Raw genomic sequence first — 19,712 nt, forward strand, 5'->3', positions numbered from 1 at the left:
ATGTCTTTCACCAACAATCTAAAAATGGTTGTGGTGATAAGATAAAGCTAATACTTACACGTGTAGGTCTGGAGCCCCCTTTTATTTACATGGGGAAACAAATGGTCTCAGAGCATGAGGATCTTTCAGAAAAGCAAGTCTGAGTGCAAAGGAGGTCCTTTTCCAGTCCTTGCAATGAGACTGGGTTTATTCACATTAAGAAATGACCCTACAACACGTGCCAGTGAAATCACTTTTATTTTTCAATACAGTAAAAAAGGAGGTACATATCTTTCAGACTGTAGACCTATAGACTTTTTTTTTTCTTTTTTGTATCATGTTCTGACTGCAGACAGAGATTGGAATGGATTAGTTATCTAAAGTCTATGGAAAATGAAATGTCCGTTAAAGTGCGAGTTAAGTACTACAGAGGTTCAGACAGCATGTAATTGTAATGACTCACAGCTATTGCTTGTGGTAACTCCACAGTGCCATTAGATGGAGGGGAAAAAAAAAAAGTTGCCAATTTTATGGCATATATTAAGAGTATGAAATTGCATATGTTCAGGTTGCTGATATTATTACCATAATTATCACCATAGGGCTGAATGGGAATACCTATATTGTACTCAGCACTTTGCAAAAACAAACAAAAAATCTTTACCCAAATTGCAGAAGTCTTAAGCAAAAGAAAAGAGACAAACAAAAAAGTTAAAGGCAGTAAAGCAGAAAGACATAAAGTGTAAGGATGACAAGACAACACAGCATTATAAGGTAGTAGTTTCAGGACATCACCAGCACAAATTTTTTTTAATTTTTTTTTTTTTGAACAAGCAGTAAATGATTTGTCACCTACAGTGACACATACGCCTCTCATGAGACATCCTCTAGAAAAAGTCAAAGGTTCTTGTCATCAGTGTTTAAGGTTATCCTGAAGATAGTCAAGGAAACAAAGATCCTGTTTCATGAGAACAGATTAGAAGGTTTGATCTTTGTCTGTTTTGCCTAATAAAATGCGGAGATAACATTGCTGTCTATAAATACAACAATAATCATGCTGTAATAATCATGGGTAAACACTAGAAGAGGGGAGGATTTTACAGTATCAGACACTATTAGCATAGGAATAAATAGTTGCAGTGTCAATGGGCAGTCTCTAGCCACGACTGACGAGAAATTCTGAACAGCTTGCCAAAAGAAGATTAGTTGAAGCCCAAACTAACTATTTTTAGGATTGCTTTTGATCCATTTTATATAACATGACTGCTAGAGCAGGACTGTTACCTATATTTAATAACCCAAGGAGAAGTGCATTCTCTTCACTTTCTGTGGTTTGATTTCTGGCCCAAATTTTAGTATGCTGAAATTGGGTGAAATGAATTCCCTACTCTGTTATTTATATATACACAATTGTATCATCATATCAACAGTAAGAAAACTATACTGTAATCGGACAAGGGTAAGCGTCAGTCACTCAAATCAGTGGGGCTCCGTGGAATGTAAATATCTGCTTACATGGATTAAAGTGTCATGCTGGATTACAGATTACAGTTTCTGACATGTTTAAAAGGAAAACAAATAAATAAATAAAGCTTACAACATATCCTGCACTTCCATGGAGTTAGTGAGGTTAATGTTAGGCTTCCACAGACAGTAATTCATCATATTTCCCTGTGAATGAATGGGTTGTACATGATTAATGAAATCTACAGATGACCTGTGATGCATGTTACATAACACAAGGTCTGGTACATTCCCAGTGATTGGCAAAATCAATCATTTTACTCATGCTTCATTACTGCTAATAGTTTTATAGCCACCTTGAAAAATTTATGAAGTAGTGAGAGTCAACTTTTCAGCTTGGTAGAATGCTTTAATAATTAAAGAATAAATATTTAACCATGCCCTTCAAACTGTAAAGTTTATCTTTTAGTCCATTTATTTGCATGCTGTCTTTCCCATATGATTCATATATCCCAGGTTTTGCACTTTCTCCTAAATTTCTGGGAGTCTATAAACCAGGAACAAGAGTGAAATTCAGGAAGCACGCTGTATACCTTAACCAAGAAAAAGTTATTTTTTAAGAAATTCTTTAAAAAAATAAATCCAGTCACTTAAATTGACTTTTTGAGCTTTTTGATCTGCTTAATGTTTCTTTCTGATTATATGAAAAACAGTAGCATCTAACAAAAAAAAAAAGTGTAAAATATAGCAGATATTTCTTCACAAGTTTCCAGCAGTACAGCAGTACAGAGGCAATCTATTACCTTCTAATCACTTGACACTTGGTTTTCACTAAAATCTGTAATTATTCCATCAGTATATTTATGAATGAGATTTATTTATTTATTTATTTAACTATGAAAGATTATTGAAATCAAACTAAATTATTTGCATCCAGGAGGTTGTTATGGTTTGGGTTTGTGTGTGTGTGTGTGTTTTAAGACTATCTTTTATTTATGCCCAAATACAGGAAACTCAGACAGCAAATGTCTACTTTAGATGTTTCACTAATCAAGAACCCTTGCTCATTTGTACTGAAGCAACTAGTAGTTTTTCTTGTGACTCTAGAAGAAAAAGAATTGGGGGAAAAACCTATATGCAGTGGAAGTGGATATTTTGAAGAAAAGACCAGATGATTCATTGGTGTTGTTCGCTGGTTAATGTTCATTTCTGCAATCGAGGCGGCTCTCTACATCAGTCACAGACTTAAATGGTTTCATTAGTTTGACATTTATGACACTACAGCATTCAAAAGGCATGTTTTGATGATGAACTCTCAACTCCACATAATCACAATGACCCAAATGGCATCAGAGTTGACAGCTTATCCCCCCGTCTCATGTGTTACAAGGCCTCTCTGAGTGGATTTTCAAGTTGATAAACCTAGCTGTCTCTTATGATTACCTATTTTTCCTGATTTTACTGTTTATTTGTCTGAAATTTCTCCATGCATTTCTCTACCAGATTGATTCAAATAATAAAAAGATTGTGTTTTAGGTATCTGGGGTGTCCACAAAATTGTTATGAATGTTTATTTAGTACAGTTTTCCCCCTCTTAGCCTTAGCTTGTTAGATATTTTTGACATGTTTTGGGTCTACTCTGTTGTCAGTTATGACTGAAAACATTCATTAAGTCCAGAAGCTATCCTTTAAATTAGACATTGAAAAATCTTTGGGAGAGCTCTCTTACAGGTGCCTTTTCTTGAAAGATTTTATTTCAGCTAAGATTTTTGTCAATCGCTTTTTCATTTAGATGTATACTTTTCAAACTGAAGTTCAGAAAAAGGATTTTTGTTTGAGAGTGCATGGCTCACACTGAGCAACAGGTTGTGTATGATCTGAGCACAAAACAGAGGCTTCAGCATATGTTTAATAGATTTATTGCATGATATGTGCAATACACTACAAAGAATGGTGAGAAAGAAAAAGAAAGAAAGAAAAAGAGAGAGAGAGAAAGAAAGAAAGAAAAAGAAAGAAAGAAAGAAAAAGAGAGAAAGAAAAAGAGAGAGAAAGAGAGAAAGAAAGAAAGAAAGAGAAAGAGAAAGAGAGAGAGAGAAAAAGAAAGAAAAGAAAAGAAAAGAAAAGAAAAGAAAAGAAAAGAAAAGAAAGAAAGAAAGAAAGAAAGAAAGAAAGAAAGAAAGAAAGAAAGAAAGAAAGAAAGAAAGAAAGAAAGAGAAAGAAAGAAAAGAAAGAAGAGAGCCTTGGCTTTTAATTTTAGGTTAGGCCGCTTAGGACCTTCACATCAGGGCTTCACCCCTGATAAACAACCTGCAACCAGCTCCTAGAGCCATTCCAACAATGTTTGCAGTAATGTCTACAGTGAAACATGTAACAACAGAGAGAAGAAATTTTGAGAGCTAACACTGGTCTACTGAGAAAGGAAAAGGAGAAGGAGAAGGAGAAGGAGAAGGAGAAGGAGAAGGAGAAGGAGAAGGAGAAGGAGAAGGAGAAGGAGAAGGAGAAGGAGAAGGAAAAGGAAAAGGAAAAGGAAAAGGAAAAGGAAAAGGAAAAGGAAAAGGAAAAGGAAAAAAGGAAAAGGAAAAAAGGAAAAAACAAAGAAATAAGTTCTCAAGAAAGAAATAGCTAGAGCACTTGACAGAGTGAAGAATTCACCGACCAGTTTTGTAACATAATTAATCCACTTTTTTTTTTTCATTACCAAAGTAGGAGTTAGAAAATGAATGTGGGTGTTATTTACTGTTAGGAAGTCCAAGGACAGCATTGAGCATGGAAGCAAAGTGTTCCTTAAACCTTACGTTTTCCCTGATAACTTGGAGATCCAATTGGATTCAGCTGAGTTTTCCTTATTTACACAGATCCTTGATAACTAACTTTAGTGTTCAGACATTGTAAAGTTTCCTTCTTTATGTAACTTTTCCATGCAGGAACTTGTTTGAATTATTTATAAGACTGTCTCAGTTTTTAAGAGAAAAATTAAATCACCACCTTGCAAACAACTAAACTATGCCAGAAGAATCTCTTAGTTTTTCTTTCTGACTAGCTTTTGTCAGATTTCATGGCAAGCCTGTAGATCAATCTTCATAAATCAACAACACAATTAAACACACCAATGGGTAAAATTCTAAGTAAAAAGCAGTTGAACAATGCCATCATCACTGATTTGCAAAATATCAAGACTCTTTCAGTCCCATACTTACATTGTGCCATTATAAATGGCTACATGTCACAAAGGGCAAAATAGTCATTTTGTACTGACTGAGGAAACTGGCTTCCAAGTGACAGAGGATGTGGATGTCCCTTCTGTGCATAAAAATAGATCTAAAAAGTGTCCCATACATAGGAGAAAGCTGAGGTAGACATACAATGAAGATTTTTATTGCAATAGTTGCAAGTTGTGGTTTAACTGTGGTGTAATTGTATGTAATTTTGTTTGAGAGCTCGGTCTCTGGTGTCCTGTGAATACGTGAGAGTCTCAGCTCTCATTTGAACAGCAGTGCCTTGTCCTGGTCTGACCAGAGTGAAGTTTGAAATTGTGGACTCTGAAAGTACTGAGACAAGACTGAGTTAATTACTGAGATCATAGGACAAAATGTTGAAACATATGTCACAGTATCATAACCTTAAATTCATGAGTTTGATTTATTACAATTATTTTAGGTCCAAAAAGATTGAATGAATCAAAGGCAGAAGACCTGATACAGAGCTGTAAGAAATGATTTTCTGCCTATCATATTCTTCAATTCTGTTGGAAAAAAAAAAAAAAATATGTATATATATACACACACACAGTTTTTACCATGAATCAACACAGATTTGACTTTTTTCCCTGGAATAAGATGTAATAAATCTCAGAGAATATCTACTCTGTTCTGAAGGTCTTGCTGGGTAATATAAGAAATTTGATTTTACATTTTAAACATCCCCCTTTTCATTTTTTATGGGAACTACAACACATCTATGGTGATGCAAAAGTGCCCCTTCCTCAGAGAAAGGAAGAACTGAGAAAAAGTAAATTGTCAGGCAAGATGCTACCTCTAGCACTTATCCCTCACTGGGGAACTTTGCAGTTCCTTTTTTCACCTAACAATAAGTTACAAGGTTAATTTGGTGGTTAGGGTAGAAATGCAGTTTTCTGCCTGGGTATCTAAGATGCCGCCATTTCCCCGATGAGACTTCAGCTGATGTCTCCTTTTCTCAGATATTTTTTCTTTTGAATTCAATGTCTTTGCAGCAAAAGCGCGAGTAATGCACTCAAAGGAAATTACAGTATTTTATGAATCATTAAATGAGAATGGCAGAGATTGAGGTTTATTATCTGAGACAGCAAATGCCTCCAATGGTAAATATTTATGACTAGATTAAGTTGCAACAAACTGAGGGAAAACAGGTTCAAATAACCTTCTGTCCATTTCTTGTAAGTGGGAATACCAGCTTTGGCTTATTCTGTGTGTCCTTCCTGAACACATGCATGGGGAAACAAATCCTTTAACACAAGTGCATTAGAAGCTTCATAGGTCACAAGAATAATTGAATGAAGTCAAAGCCATGGTTTTGTTTTATAAACACATTAATTTGGAGAGTCAGAGCAGAGCTAAGGAGCAAAGCTTTCACACACTTACAACTTTCTCCAGACACTGTTGAAACGCATGAACATTTCATTTCTAAATGCTCATTTGACTACATATTGTAAATTAAGACTACGGAATGCATTTTAAAGAGTAATATATATGTTTGCAGTAAGAGATTTAAGATATTCATTTAGAAATAGTCTTTATTATTTTGGCTATCAACTCTTGCTTGAGGAAAAAAACCCTCACTGTGGATGCAGCATAAGTACAGTCAAACTGAATTTTATGATCAAGTCTATTTAGTAAATATGTTTTTAAAGGATAGCATGTTTTGTATGATGATGCAAAGGAAAACTTTCAGAAGCCAAATATAGCCAAAATTGCTATAGAATGTACAAGTCTATATAACAAGATGATTTTAATACTATAAGCACATTTTAATTCATTTTATTTCATTTCATTTTTGCAGCATCACTAGAAACAAAACAAAAAATCTGGCATTTATGAGCATGGTTGCTCATTGGGTGTTTTCTTCACTGGTTATTTAGTTGTAGTTATTCTGTAGTCAGAAGGGATGATTTAAATTCTTTTCTTACAACTTGTAATAACCCTTTTAAACAGATGGGTAATTTGAATCAGAGAAATAACAGAGTACAAGGTGAATGGAGAAAAAGCCACAGATGCAAAGAAAAGTAGACTTTTGCATGAGGTGTGACAATGAAGGAGATTCTGTAGCAATAAAAATATATGCCAATAAAAATATGCTATGAAAAAAAAGGGATCCCATTAACATATTTTCTGAGTGTTAAAAACAGGCCATGCATAGGTCGTTGTATAAGTAATTTTGTTACTAAACATCAGAGGGGAGGACGTAGAAAAACATGAGGTTTAATCTTCTTATTCAACTTTACATTGTGTGGAATTTGATGATAAAAAGACATATTTCTGAAATACCTGCAAAGGCTAGATCACTGTGCTATTACATCTGACACTTCCAAATAGTTCCTTAAATAATAATTTTCTCTATTGCCTTTTAAAGTTGATTGATGACACAAGCCTGAACTAAACTTCTGATTAAACATTGAAACAAATGATACAACAGCCAATTTGTTTAGCTTTTTATTAATTCAAATCTACCCATGCTGCAAATGGAGAATAGGGTAACACTATAGGATACTAAAACTTTTGGCTAATATAAAATCATGAAAGCCAAAGACAGACCTTAGGTATGAAGAATTTTAATGAACTTTCCTGCCAGACAGTAATAAAAAATTTGGACTGTTTTCTATGCCCCCTAAGTTAAATTGTCCAAACTACCCTAATTTATCTGAATTATGTTGCTTAAGTGATTTAAGTACTTTTGGAACATTTAGCCAAGAGTAGCGCAGGTTGTTTGGTCTTTATAACATGCAAATACCAGGGAAGAGTCCAGAAATTTAGATAATGAATATGAAATAAGAAAGAGGTAAAGGATTGTGTGCATCCACACAAGTATCGTGAATTTACCAAGCTGTTGTGTAAGCAGTGGACTTAATGAAGCCCATCTTCCTTAGGGGCTTCTGTCCCATAGTCTTGCACTTCCTGACCTTCCCAACACTTCCAGCTTGCCTTCCCATTTTTGCCGTGGAATCACTATCTGCAATATCCACAATTTCTCTGCAAGTACTCTAACTCTCAGCACTTTCCTTGATTCCTGTCTCCACAAGTACCAATTTGTGTTGCAGCTGTTTACTAGGGAACAGTAAGATAGGAGTGCTCTCATCTCCAGCTTGCATCTTGAAACTGAGAGAGCTCTGCTCACTAGAATCAGATTGATAAATAATCACATGTGATTTGGAAGTGTTGTCAGTGAGAAGAATAAGCAGTTCAATGAGATTAATAAATATTTCACATTGTCTTTTAGAGCTAAGTATGACAGATGTTGATGGGGCTGATGCTAGTTTTCAGTCTATATTATGATTAATTAGGTAGACAACTTACTGGAGTAGCAGTGCTAATAATACATTCATAGTAAATGGTGATTTTTCAGGATTGCCATCTGAGATTTTGGTTTAGAAAAACTTCCAGTAATTTCAGTGGATGTTTTGAGTAAGAAACAAATAAACTACCAAGAAATGTAAGTTTCCTTTCTCCTACTCATTGACAGTGCCTAAATCTTTAGGGAAGGGATATCCCAGAAGTTCATGTGCGAGAAGTTCAAGTGCATGCTCTTGTTACTCTTAAATCTATGAAAATCTTTCACTAGGATATCTGCAAAGTTTTAAGAAGAAAAGCAAGAGCAGGAAAGAAGAAAATAAGTTTGCTAGAAATCCTTGGGAAGAAAAAATAGTTATTTATGCTTGAAGTTTTGCTGGTTCCCAGTGGTCTGGATCTCTGAATACAGGCTTCTCTGAAGCCTTCCTGTACGGTGGCTACCTGAGGTAACCTTGACATTACAGTCCCTTCCACCTAGATTGCCAAACAGCTCTGGGATGCATGAGAAGTTGAGAAGAGGGCTTTTCTAAGTGAGTGAACCTTCATGTGTTGCCAGGCTCCAACAGGCATCAGATGGCAGAAAACTATAAAGGTTAGACTTTTTCCCCTGCTTTGGCATCTTGTCTGGAGAAGCAACAGTTTTGTCTTTACATAGGTAGGTTATTCCAATATCAGTGAAGTCAGGACCGTTATTTTGTCTGTTACTATATTAACAATGTACAGTTTGGGTTTTGTTAAATTATAACTAAACTGAATAAAAGTTTTGGAAGTGCTTATTTCAGGAATAATACGATCTCCCATCTGACAGAATGGCAACACTTAATACCCCTATGTGGTGAGCAAGAGTCTTTGTTTAATCATGTACTAAGCCAGTAAATATTGTTAAATTCCCTTACATTTACTATTTTATATACTCTTGATTGAAACGCCCCATGTTCTAAAATAGAAATCATTAGCGAACCTGTTAGTTCCTCTGACCTTAATAATGTGTAACTGGAATTAATTATCACATTGAAGGATTTGCTGTAATTTGTCATTAAGTGATTATTCCAGAGCAAGAATGCAGTATCTCAGTGCATTAATCAGTGACCTATATTTTCTGGAGCTTCTGCTTAAATTTAGCCTTGGTCAGAATGACGAAAGATCTGTCCAATTGCATTCTTGTTAACTGTTCTCAGCTGAATAAGTCTGGTTACTGCCAGTTAGTGAATAAAAGAGTGCTTTCTTCACAATGCTGTCACACATGGATTGGTATATTGATGGAAACTTTTAATTCACTCAGCCATACCCACACCACAATCTCCCCAAACCCTGGGTAGGATGCAGGATCCTGCTGTCCCTAAAGCAATGAGAGCTTTTCCACTGAACACGCTGGGAGTGTTTGAAACGTAAATTATTAATCTACTTTTACTTCAGAGGGCTCAGCAATGGAAAAAAAAATGTTTCTCTGAGAGCAAACCCATTTGAATACTGTGCTAGACACAAGTAATTCAGCAGTTTAGAATCAATGGGCTGCAGCAATTTACTTGTACCATACTGTATGCCCAGGAGCTTGGAAAAAGTGATAACCTCATGGTAAATAACAGCTTCTGACAATAAACCAAAAGGTTATGGTTATTCTGAGAGAGATTTTTTTCCTTACCCATATTTAAATATACAACCTGTCATGAAAATAAATTCTGTCAGGAACAATAGGAAGACATTTTTAACTACAAAACACTGCACTAGAATGGTACTAATACTATATAGTAATATGCTCCTCAACAGGAAATACAAAAACCAGGTTCCAACATCAATAATGAGGTACAATTTGAACATCAAACTATAATATTTAAGACAAAATATTTAATATTTAAAAAAAAAAGTAAAAACAAGAAAAGATGCAGAAAGAATTAAATAGGCTGAAGCAGGCCATATAAAGTGGAGACTGCATAGCTAGGAGACAGATCTAAAAGTTAAAGAAAATATATATTGCTTGCTCTTTGACCAATGAAACTACAGAGATACAGAAAAGGAAAGAGCAAACATATAGAACAGATTTGCATACAGATGTCATTTTGTTAAAGTGTCGTTAATAGAGAGCCTAGATACATGGGATCAAGAATAAAACAGAGGGTGAGAGTTCAAAGGAGAGGTTGAAGGTAAAGATCAGATGTTTTTCTGCATGTTTTAATTACTGACCTTGAAGCTAGAAAGTATGCTAGATGTGACCCATCTGACCAAGAGGTGCAAGACCATTTTTTCCAACAGGTTTACTAACTGAAGGGCTTTAAACCACTTTTGAGGGGGAATGGAGACCAAAGTCCAAAGAAAAACAGGTGAAAAGAAAGGGCATCCTACAGGAGAACCTAATGCGAGAAACCGTCATACATCCACTGAGAAGGAATCATGGTTGGGGACCAATGTCAAGTACCAATACACAAATGTACACAGCATGGGAAACAAATGTGAGTTACAAGACTGTGCACGGTCTCAAGGACTGTTACTACTGGCATCAGAGAAATACAGCTGTATGATGGAAGGACACAAGCTCTTCAGGAAGGGCAGTCTGGTGAGACCAGGGGAGGCGGGGTGATAACTCGCTATATAAATATGCTGCTCAAGTACATGCAACTTTCTGTGAAAAAAGTGATGGTTCTGTTCAGAGCTTCCAGATCAGGATCAGAGGGGAGGCCAGCAAAGGGGATATAGTAGATATCTCCTTTACATTGCCAAACCAAGAAGATTTCGTGGATCTTCATAATTGCATGCATAATTTTGGTTCTTCTGGGAACCTGTAAATGCCCCAAGCTTCTCCTGAAAGAGCAATGACTTGGGATGCAGTCCTGATCTCTGGAGTGCCTTGAGGAGGATTTTTGACACAGATGTCAGCCAATGCAAGCAGATGAGGTGCTCCGCTGGACACCACAAGTAAAGAAGAATCAGTCAGTGGCATCTTAGATGATGGCAGACTTGCTGCAGTGACCATGAGATGGTAGGATGCAAAATCCAGAGGAAAAGGGGGGGAGACAAACAGCCCCAAAGCGGCCCTGGACTTCAGGAAAGAGGACTTCGCTTTGGTCAGGGAACTTACCATACAGGGGAGGCTGCCCTGAAGAGCAGAGGGGCCCAGGAGATCTGGTCGTTCTTTACAGACAACCTGGTCAGAGCAGGCGAGTGGACTGTCCTGATGCACAGGAGGGACAAGGGACTCGTGACTGGATTCAAACACAATAGGAAGCATACAGAGGGTAAATGCTGGGGACGAGCTACCCAGAAGGACTACAGAACAGTACCCTGGGTATGCAAAGCCAGAACTAAAAGAGGGAGGCACAGAGGGTGCCAAAGTTCAGTGGGAGGAGGGTGAAATTGGTGAGGAATATGAAGGACAGCAAGGAAAACTCCTACAGGGGTACTACAGCAAGAGGAAGGCGAAGGAAAATAAGGCTACTGAACAGAACAGGGGACCTAATGAAAAGGCTACAGAAAGGCTGAATTGCTCATTACCTTCATTGTCTCAGTCCTCATTGACAAGGCTTTCCCTCAGACCTCAGCTCTAAGAAGCCTGAGGCAAAGGCCAGAGGATGAATTACTACCCACAGTAAGTGAAAATTGAGTTGTAGACCCCTTAGGCAAACTGAACATAACACAAATCTACAAGTCTGTGTAGGATCCATCCAAGGATGCTGAAAGAACTGGCTGCCACCATCACAGAGTGACTTTCTATCACCTTTGACAGGTTGTGGCAGTCAGGGAAGATCCCTGGTGACTAGGTAAAGAGAGATGCCACTCTCATGTTCTAGAAGGGCAAGGAGGAGAACCCAGGAAACCACAAGCCTCCTGTCCTATTACTTGTTTATTGTTGCCAAGCAAAAAGTCAATTTAAAATTTAATCATAATTGTTTGTTTGTTTGTTTAGGAGTTGAAATCAACTCAATGTTTTCTTTAATAGACTACAGATGAAAAACCTGTCACCAATTGAAATCTGTCTTCAAAGTCTCCGTAGAAACATTTCAGTACTTCATACATTAACACAAAACACACAAATGTCTCCTATATTCATATACACCAGCCCAATATTTGTGCATCTTGCATACTAGAATACATACTGTTTGCATAAAACAAAAAGTCATCTTTTGACTACAGATACTGAAAAAATCCTATAAAATGAAACAGGGCTGAGGAAGAAGAAAGAAGCTCATCTCATCAGAGAATACAGTTTACATAATACAGATTTTGACTTTTTTCCCAGAAAATGTTTCCTATTTCACTCCATACTTATCTGCTTTGTTGTAACAGCTGTATCTTTCCACCACAGTATGAATGAAGATCACAAATAATATTTGTGTGGCAATTTTTAACTACTGTACAAACAGAAATAATCACTCTCTTAATTGTCTTTTTCTTTTTCTATGTACAATACATTCCTTATTTTCAAAAGAAATTATGACATTCACAGCCCGTCAGAGTGGAAACATGTATCTTCTCTTATTAATTATGTGAAGTTTCTTGCACAGATTAATCTTGGAGATAAAAATATAAGAAGCCTCTTTTTCTTTATAATAAAGCAAATTTATTATAAAGAATATAATTGCAAAAATGATGGTACCATCTACCTCTTGCTGGAGTACCTGGAACACAAGAGCAGCTGAACTGTATCAGACCAGAGACCCACCTAACACACCATCTTGTCTTCAGTGATGATCATGAGTAGGTGCTTAGGAAACGGTGCAAGTGTAGAGTGACGATTCTTGTGGTACATACTGCCAACTCTCATCTATTTACGGTTTAGACACTTCTTGAGTTTGAGATTGCATCAGTACAACTTTGCTTAATAGCCTTCAGTGAGTATCTTTTATCGCTGTAATAATTACCTTGTGAACCCATTAATAATTTTGCATTTACTAAGTGGGGCAACAGTGAGTTCCAAAATTATGTTATATATTCTGAGAAACAGTGTTCCTTTTGTCTATTTTGGGCCTCGTGCCAGACAACTTTATTTGGCCTCCCTAATTGTCAGAATATATTACTGCTCCTTTTGCTATTTTCTTCTTAAGTAAGTTCTATGGACATCGCAAGCTGAAAACTCCTCAAATTTATCCCCTTTTGGTCAGAGTTTCCTCAAGCTCCTTTTTCCTTTTTTCATAAGCAACAGTGCAAAAGATTAATTCATTTAGCTCTTTTGCTTTCACACTTTTTTTCTCCATTCTCCTTGATATTCTTTACGTTCTGCAATCCTGGCCTGAGTTTTCAGGCCTTCAACATGTGTGCTACTTTGTCCTTCAAGGTTCCTGGTCACCATCCCCACGCTGGTCACATTGCACTGTTATTATATTCTTACATAGGAATGGAATTTCCATCCATAGGGATGACACATAATTGATACATCAACCTTTAGAGCCATGCCAATTTTCTTCCTTCATATAGTATCTATACATCACTGATGATACCTATTGCTATTACAGTGATACATTATCAAGTTCCAGTGCATCCAGTATACCATACAGATAGCAGATGCTCCTAATCAAAATAACATATCTATTCTAAGTATGAAAAAATACTGTTGAAAATACTGTTGCTCTATTTGTACATTCTGTGTGCAGTAAGTTTTGCATAGAAATAATTATTTTATGGCCTTCAATATAGAAGCAGATAATTGCTTTCTTAGAGTAATTTAAAGTCTAAACCACTCTACTTCTACCACTGAAGTAAAACAGGGGTCTCACCTGTTAGAGTGTGACAGTAGTTCAATCTTTGCAGCCTCCAATGTTCAGGGAAATTTTGCATTGTTTGAAATTGACCAGACACATTGAAGATGAAGAAGAAAATGTCCATCAAGGATTACTAAACACATAGAAATGATGTCTGGCTCAGCATTGCAAGTGGCTAGAGGCTCTCAGAGGGAAGTATCCAATATGCTTGCCCTGTCTTGCATTATTTTCTGGACATCTGCTTTCTCTAGGCAGTGTGAGACAGTGCTAATGATATGGATCTTTGACTTGACCTAATGCAGCTGCTGTCATGTTCCTGTACTTAACAACAACCTGAACGTGAACACAACCAGTCTCCAAAATGCATATACTTGTATAAAATATGACAGCAAATCCTAGAAACAGATAAAAGCTAACACGCAAATGAGTTGTGGGACTAAGTGATAGTTATATTTCCTTCCAGTTTGCAAATATACTTACTTACAGATGTATGATCATTTTTACATCTTTCCATCTCAGGCTTCATTCCACAGACTTCCCTTGTCCTCTAACTTCTCCCAGGAACATGATGCTTTCACAGTTGTAGATAAAGAATTTACTGTTGGGCTAATGCCACATGGAGCTTGGAAAGTCCCAATTCTTAAACATCTGCTCTTTTAAAGTAAAACTGGGCACATTTGTAGCTTAATGAGTGTGATATTTGTGATATCAGCTGAAACTAGAGAGGGTATCCTGCAGACAGGTGCTGAAGCCCCTAATCTTTTAGATTTCAAATACTCATCAGAATAGAAGGAAAATATCTTAATAATATGGAAAGATACCCATGAGAGAAGATGAAGTAATTAAAACTTCTGACCTTAATCCTGATTTATAACTAGGTATATCGAAGACTTATACAAATATTAATTAAATCTCACAAAACCTAATGAACATAATTATATCTGTTCTACAGTTGAATGGAAGCTGTGCACTGTAAGTAGGACATATGTTAAAACTCCCAGCTGTTGCTTCTGTATTTTTGATGAGACTGTAAAAGCTTATAAAAAAGCTAAGTCTGTTTTAGTTTTAGTGTGTATGCGTATTTACTTTTCCTAATCAAAGGCTTATGTGACAGTTCAGGGCTCATTTTTTTGAGATCTGTGGCAGGAGGATGTATTCATGAATGATTTTTCAGTGGAAAGTAACTTACTACAGTTTAATTAAGTTGGTTCTCCAGTTTATGGATAGATAAAGGGATTGGATTTTAGAAGGGATTCATACTATCTCTGTTAATGATGTGTATGATGTCATTTGTGTACACATTTATTTATTTGTGAAAACATTCGTTCACTTGATTCAGCACTTCTTTAGGCAAACATATGGTTCATCATGCATACTTATGGTCCTGTTTGACTTAATGAATTCACACAAATTTGATTCTCTCTGAGCAAATAACTCCTGTGATGTTTCTAAGGAATGACACATCTGCATTTGAGATTTGAAAGTCACAGAACAGGATGTAATTTTTCCACCAGGAGTACAGCCGAGGGACTTGGTCCAAAACCTGATGAAAGTGTCAAACATAGAAATATATCTTTATAAACTTCCTTTCATGATGTGTTTTCTTTTTTTTTTTTTCAAATGAAGTTGACGTTTCTGTTACCTGATGGAGAAAGGTGCAGTCTTTCTCAAATAATTTCAGCAATTGCTGTGCAAACATACTATTCTTTGTAGCTGCTTGTCAGCATAACACAAGTGCCAGCTACAAAATGCTTTTAATTTAACTGACAAGCATCTACTCCAGAGTACTGTAACATATTTAAACAAAGTGTTTTTAAAACACAAAGAACAAAATATACCTCTGTTAAGTGTCACATACATATATTTTTAATTATTTTTTATATGTAGTAAGAGATTTCTCAGTTGCACTGAAAAATTTTAGCCCAAATAAACACAAAAGATATGCAGCCCCAGAAACACCTCACTTGATATTTTAGACATGTATGAGGAATTTCAGGAGTAAAGGTCTTTATTTTATGTTCTACAACATGTTAGTGTTCTGTTTTTCTTATATACCCCCATTTGTGACTGATCCACTACAATATATAGCTATCATACCGAGACACAAATATCCGTGAATTTCAGGACATTAGATGCTACAACAAACAAAGAATATGTCTGCCCATTTCAAAGCTTTTTAAAAATAATGTCAACTATCTTTTAAATAAACGTTAGGCAATGGGGTTAAAAAGGAGGAAATTATGAAATCATTTAATAAACTGTCCTTTTATAGGACTCTTCAGAATTATATTATTTCTTATGAAACTGATAATCCTGGTGATGAGTTTTTGTCCTGAGAATGTAGCGATTGAAGCAATGGTCAAAAAAACTTAACATAAGAAGCTGCAGTGAAAATGGAGCAGATTATGAGATTACTCACGTCCTGAATTCTACTCATAATAGGCATATCAATTACATTTTTAATAAACATTCCCTAGCAATTATGGTACCTAACTTGAATGATATAGGCCATTTGATCTGTTCTAAGCAACCAAGGAGAAATTTTCCCTGCAGCTGAACATTTATATTACAGGCCTAGTCCACTTGGTGTCCAGCAGCCAGAACATATATCTGATTGCAGTTTGAGACACTGCTGGGAAATTTGTTTATTTTTCTTTCATAAGAGGAAAAATAAACAAGGGCTCCTATGGGAGTGTGTAACCTGTGAGATCCCAGAGTACCCCTAACTCCAGATGTTGGCTCATCTCTTGGTTGTTACAATACCCCCAGAGCATGCTTTGTTCTCTGCGTGCCCTGGCTTCCCAGAAAAGGCAAGGAAAGGGATCAAGGTGCAGTTCTGTACCCTCATTAACAGGCAGCCCAGGAACGAAGGCAGCAGGACTCATGGGGCACATCTGCTCTGGAGTTTAGATGAAGCCTACAGACCTGATGATGGTCACAGAAGTAACTGGTGTGTTTAATACAAGTTTTTTTCCTTATCTTTAGGGCTTCTGGATCTATAGCCAGAAAAATCTAGAAGTTTTCCTTGTAAATCTAGGAAGAAAAGAATGATCTAATCAAAAGCTTTGCTCTGTCTCCATGCAACTCACCATGAAGATCAGGCCACAGTCTCCTTCGAGGAGGAAAAAGTAGAAGTGAAGGCTCCTCTTGGATGCAGGATAACTGCTCCCAGGATGGCAGGATTGCTCCTAGCGCTGAAGAAAGCTAAGAACATTTCTTCTGACTCTGTATAAATAAATATAAACACAAACAGAAATAAAAACAATACAAAAATGAAACACTCTTACAAATTTTTCTTCTCATGGGGAGGGACTGAATGTATAAACAGCAAAAAGACAGATGTGGGGAGGCTGTTTTTTTTCCCCCTCAGTGTGGTTCTGAGAGGAGCTTCTAAAATTATGATCCCAAGCATTATATAGGAAACCATATAGAAAATAACAGGGCATAAACAGTTTCCTGCCTATATAACTGCATTGCACTGCCAATTTTGTACTGGATGGTTATACACAGATGCTGCAAGAGTTTGGCCCTGAGACTGGTTGTTTGCCAGCTGTAACAACTGAAGAATTAGATCAGCTTCTGTACAGTGCCATAAAGTGAACAATGGCTGTTGTTATACCATATCTTACAGTCTCTTCCATGTGTTCATTTTTTTTCAATGATGAATGTAAATATTAAAATGCCGTGATATTTTTAAACTTGGCTTTAGAATGCTGGAATGACTCTGTGGGAAAATCATTTGTCCCTGGCTGTGTAACAATCACTTTCCACCAGTCAAAACTCTGGCTACAATCTGTTTCTAATTAATCAGGAAGACAAGACAGGGTGAGCCTTGTACTGAGACAATGTCATATACAGTGGACTCACTGTAAAGCATGCCAGACAAAAATGTGTTTAGTGCCCTGAAAGGAACATTCTAATTATCAGATTAATGTTCGAATTTTAAGTTCTTTTGAAAAGACGACATAGCATTAAAAGCATAGCAAATACTTTGGATACACTGAAAATATGTAACATAAAATACTCATGCATAGTCCAAAATGGAATGTTTAGAGTTTTACAATACAATTATCTAATTCTTCTAGAATCCCTGCAGAGTACAGAAAATTCAGAAATGTTGAAAATCTAATTCCTTATTCAAAGTCAGGTCTTTGACAGGTCTTCAATAACTCTTAGAGCTGATAGAGCTGAAATAGTTTATACAGCTTACAGAGTACAAAATGTGATGCTCCAAGAGGTAACGGAAATAGGGAAGTTAGAAAATAGTTCATGAAAGCCAAGTGTATTTTTTGGCCAGCACTATTACTTAGTGGCTGAACAGGACTCTCTTGCAAACCTTGCTAACACAGATGGTTCAGCTAAAGTGTGGGGAAGCATTCATCTATCAGCTGTGTGCAGGGGCAGATCATAAAAGAGAAAAATGATTTTCTTTAGAAAATGGGAGCAATGGAAAGTCTATCCATACTCACTTTTATTTGCTCTTATTCCTTTTATTCCTGATGTGAGAAGCACTGTAGTGAGTGCTGTATGTCATTGCTCTTTGGGATGCTGGAAATAGAATAGGAATTGCTCCATGAACAGAGTTTAAAAATGATAGTCAGTGAGTGCATTTGTGAAAGGGGAGTTATGTCTGTTTATTATTCTGTCTCCTTTTGAAGAAGGCCAGAGCTGTCCTATAATCTCTTAAAATTAATATCTTTTCAAGCTCTTTCCAGAAAAGTATTTCTGATTTTATTGCAAATATGAATAGAAAGCCAGGGTACTGTTTCTGTACTTAAAAAAAGTAATGGTTTGCTATTTCTGTATGGATAAAGTAGTAAAATAACCCGTAGGTTTGTTTAACTTCTGTTCATGCTATAGCACAGAGCGTCAGATAAAACAACATTCTAAGTGCATGAGTGTAGCTGAAGGGTCAATTTTACATTGCAGATTAGAATCACAGATGAAGGGAAGACCTACAGTTTGCTTTGTGTACCACTGACAGCTTGAGATTTCAGTTGGCTTTTACATTCGAAGCCGTTCTTGTGAGTGGGTGGGCTTTGTGGGCAAAAACTCTCCCGGGACTGAGATCTGACTTGATAATCTGGCTCCAGATGTAAAAATGTTAGCCATTGGAAATGTAATCCAGCAAGGACCTTATTTTTCTCTCTAGCCTTCCATCTATGCAGTACAACTGGGACTGGGCCAGGCCTCTGCCCTTTTACTCTGTCCCCTCAAGATCTGTTTCCTCGTGGGGGGGCGAGATGTGCTAAAGATTTGTTTTGCAAGATTTTTGTAAAGGATATGAGCACATGAAAAATATGTCTAAATTAAACCACTCTGATATCTTTTAACTTTGTGTTGGCCTACAGAAACTTTCTATGTTGCTGCACTCTGCCCAAAATTAGCGTGTATGTTCTTTGCAGATAGGAATTTGCGTGAAAATCCTAGTTATGCTGAGTATAAAGGTAGTTTTGCTCCATAGGATTTTACTGCTTGCCCCTCTCCATGTAAAGCAAGGCAACTAGCATACCTTTGGGCTATAGGAGTGTGAAGAAGAATTCTCAGAAAAAAATATATTTATATAATTGTAACTGGAAGGGGTGACTAAAACCATGTTAAAGTGTGAGGCAAAACTAAGTAGCATGAGTCATTTTCTCAACAGGGATTGCTTCTGTGATGTGCACTGATTGCAGGATGCCAGGGACCAAAAAGTTCACTGATACCTGGGTTCACCATTGTCACAAGACAACCAGAAAATTCCATGAGACTTGCTGTGACTTATAAAACAAACAGCAGCAACACCACCACCACACACACACACACCACACATATTAAAGCAATTCAGCTGCCAGATACCCTTCAGCAGGCAATCACCATTCTCCACTGCAGTAGTGAATCACCAGTGGTGTACTTCCTGGAGGTTTGCATACCCATTTGAACCAACTAACGGTATCAAGTAACAAGATTCTGTTCCAAGACATAACATGTCACCTTTATGCCTCCGATTATGTTTTATACACAATTCCTACTGCTCGAAAATGCTAGGTTGCTGTTA

At 36.7% G+C, this 19,712-nt stretch overlaps 1 long non-coding RNA gene across 2 annotated transcripts in view; it reads right to left on the minus strand.

The window, feature by feature from the left end:
• The window catches only part of LOC121073377, a 43,836-nt gene that overhangs the window by 16,793 nt on the left and 7,331 nt on the right, over positions 1–19,712 (minus strand). Inside the window, exons 2-3 of one of the 2 annotated variants that reach the window (XR_005821663.1) lie at positions 16,765–16,900; positions 11,945–15,218 (exon numbers count right to left, since the gene is read on the minus strand). This is a non-coding gene — a long non-coding RNA (uncharacterized LOC121073377). Of the gene's footprint in view, positions 1–11,944; positions 15,219–16,764; positions 16,901–19,712 lie in introns of those variants that run through there. The other variant, XR_005821662.1, reaches the window with a different exon arrangement.

The sequence above is a fragment of the Cygnus olor genome, chromosome 7 (assembly GCF_009769625.2).
Source record: "Cygnus olor isolate bCygOlo1 chromosome 7, bCygOlo1.pri.v2, whole genome shotgun sequence".
NCBI classification, from domain to species: domain Eukaryota; kingdom Metazoa; phylum Chordata; class Aves; order Anseriformes; family Anatidae; genus Cygnus; species Cygnus olor.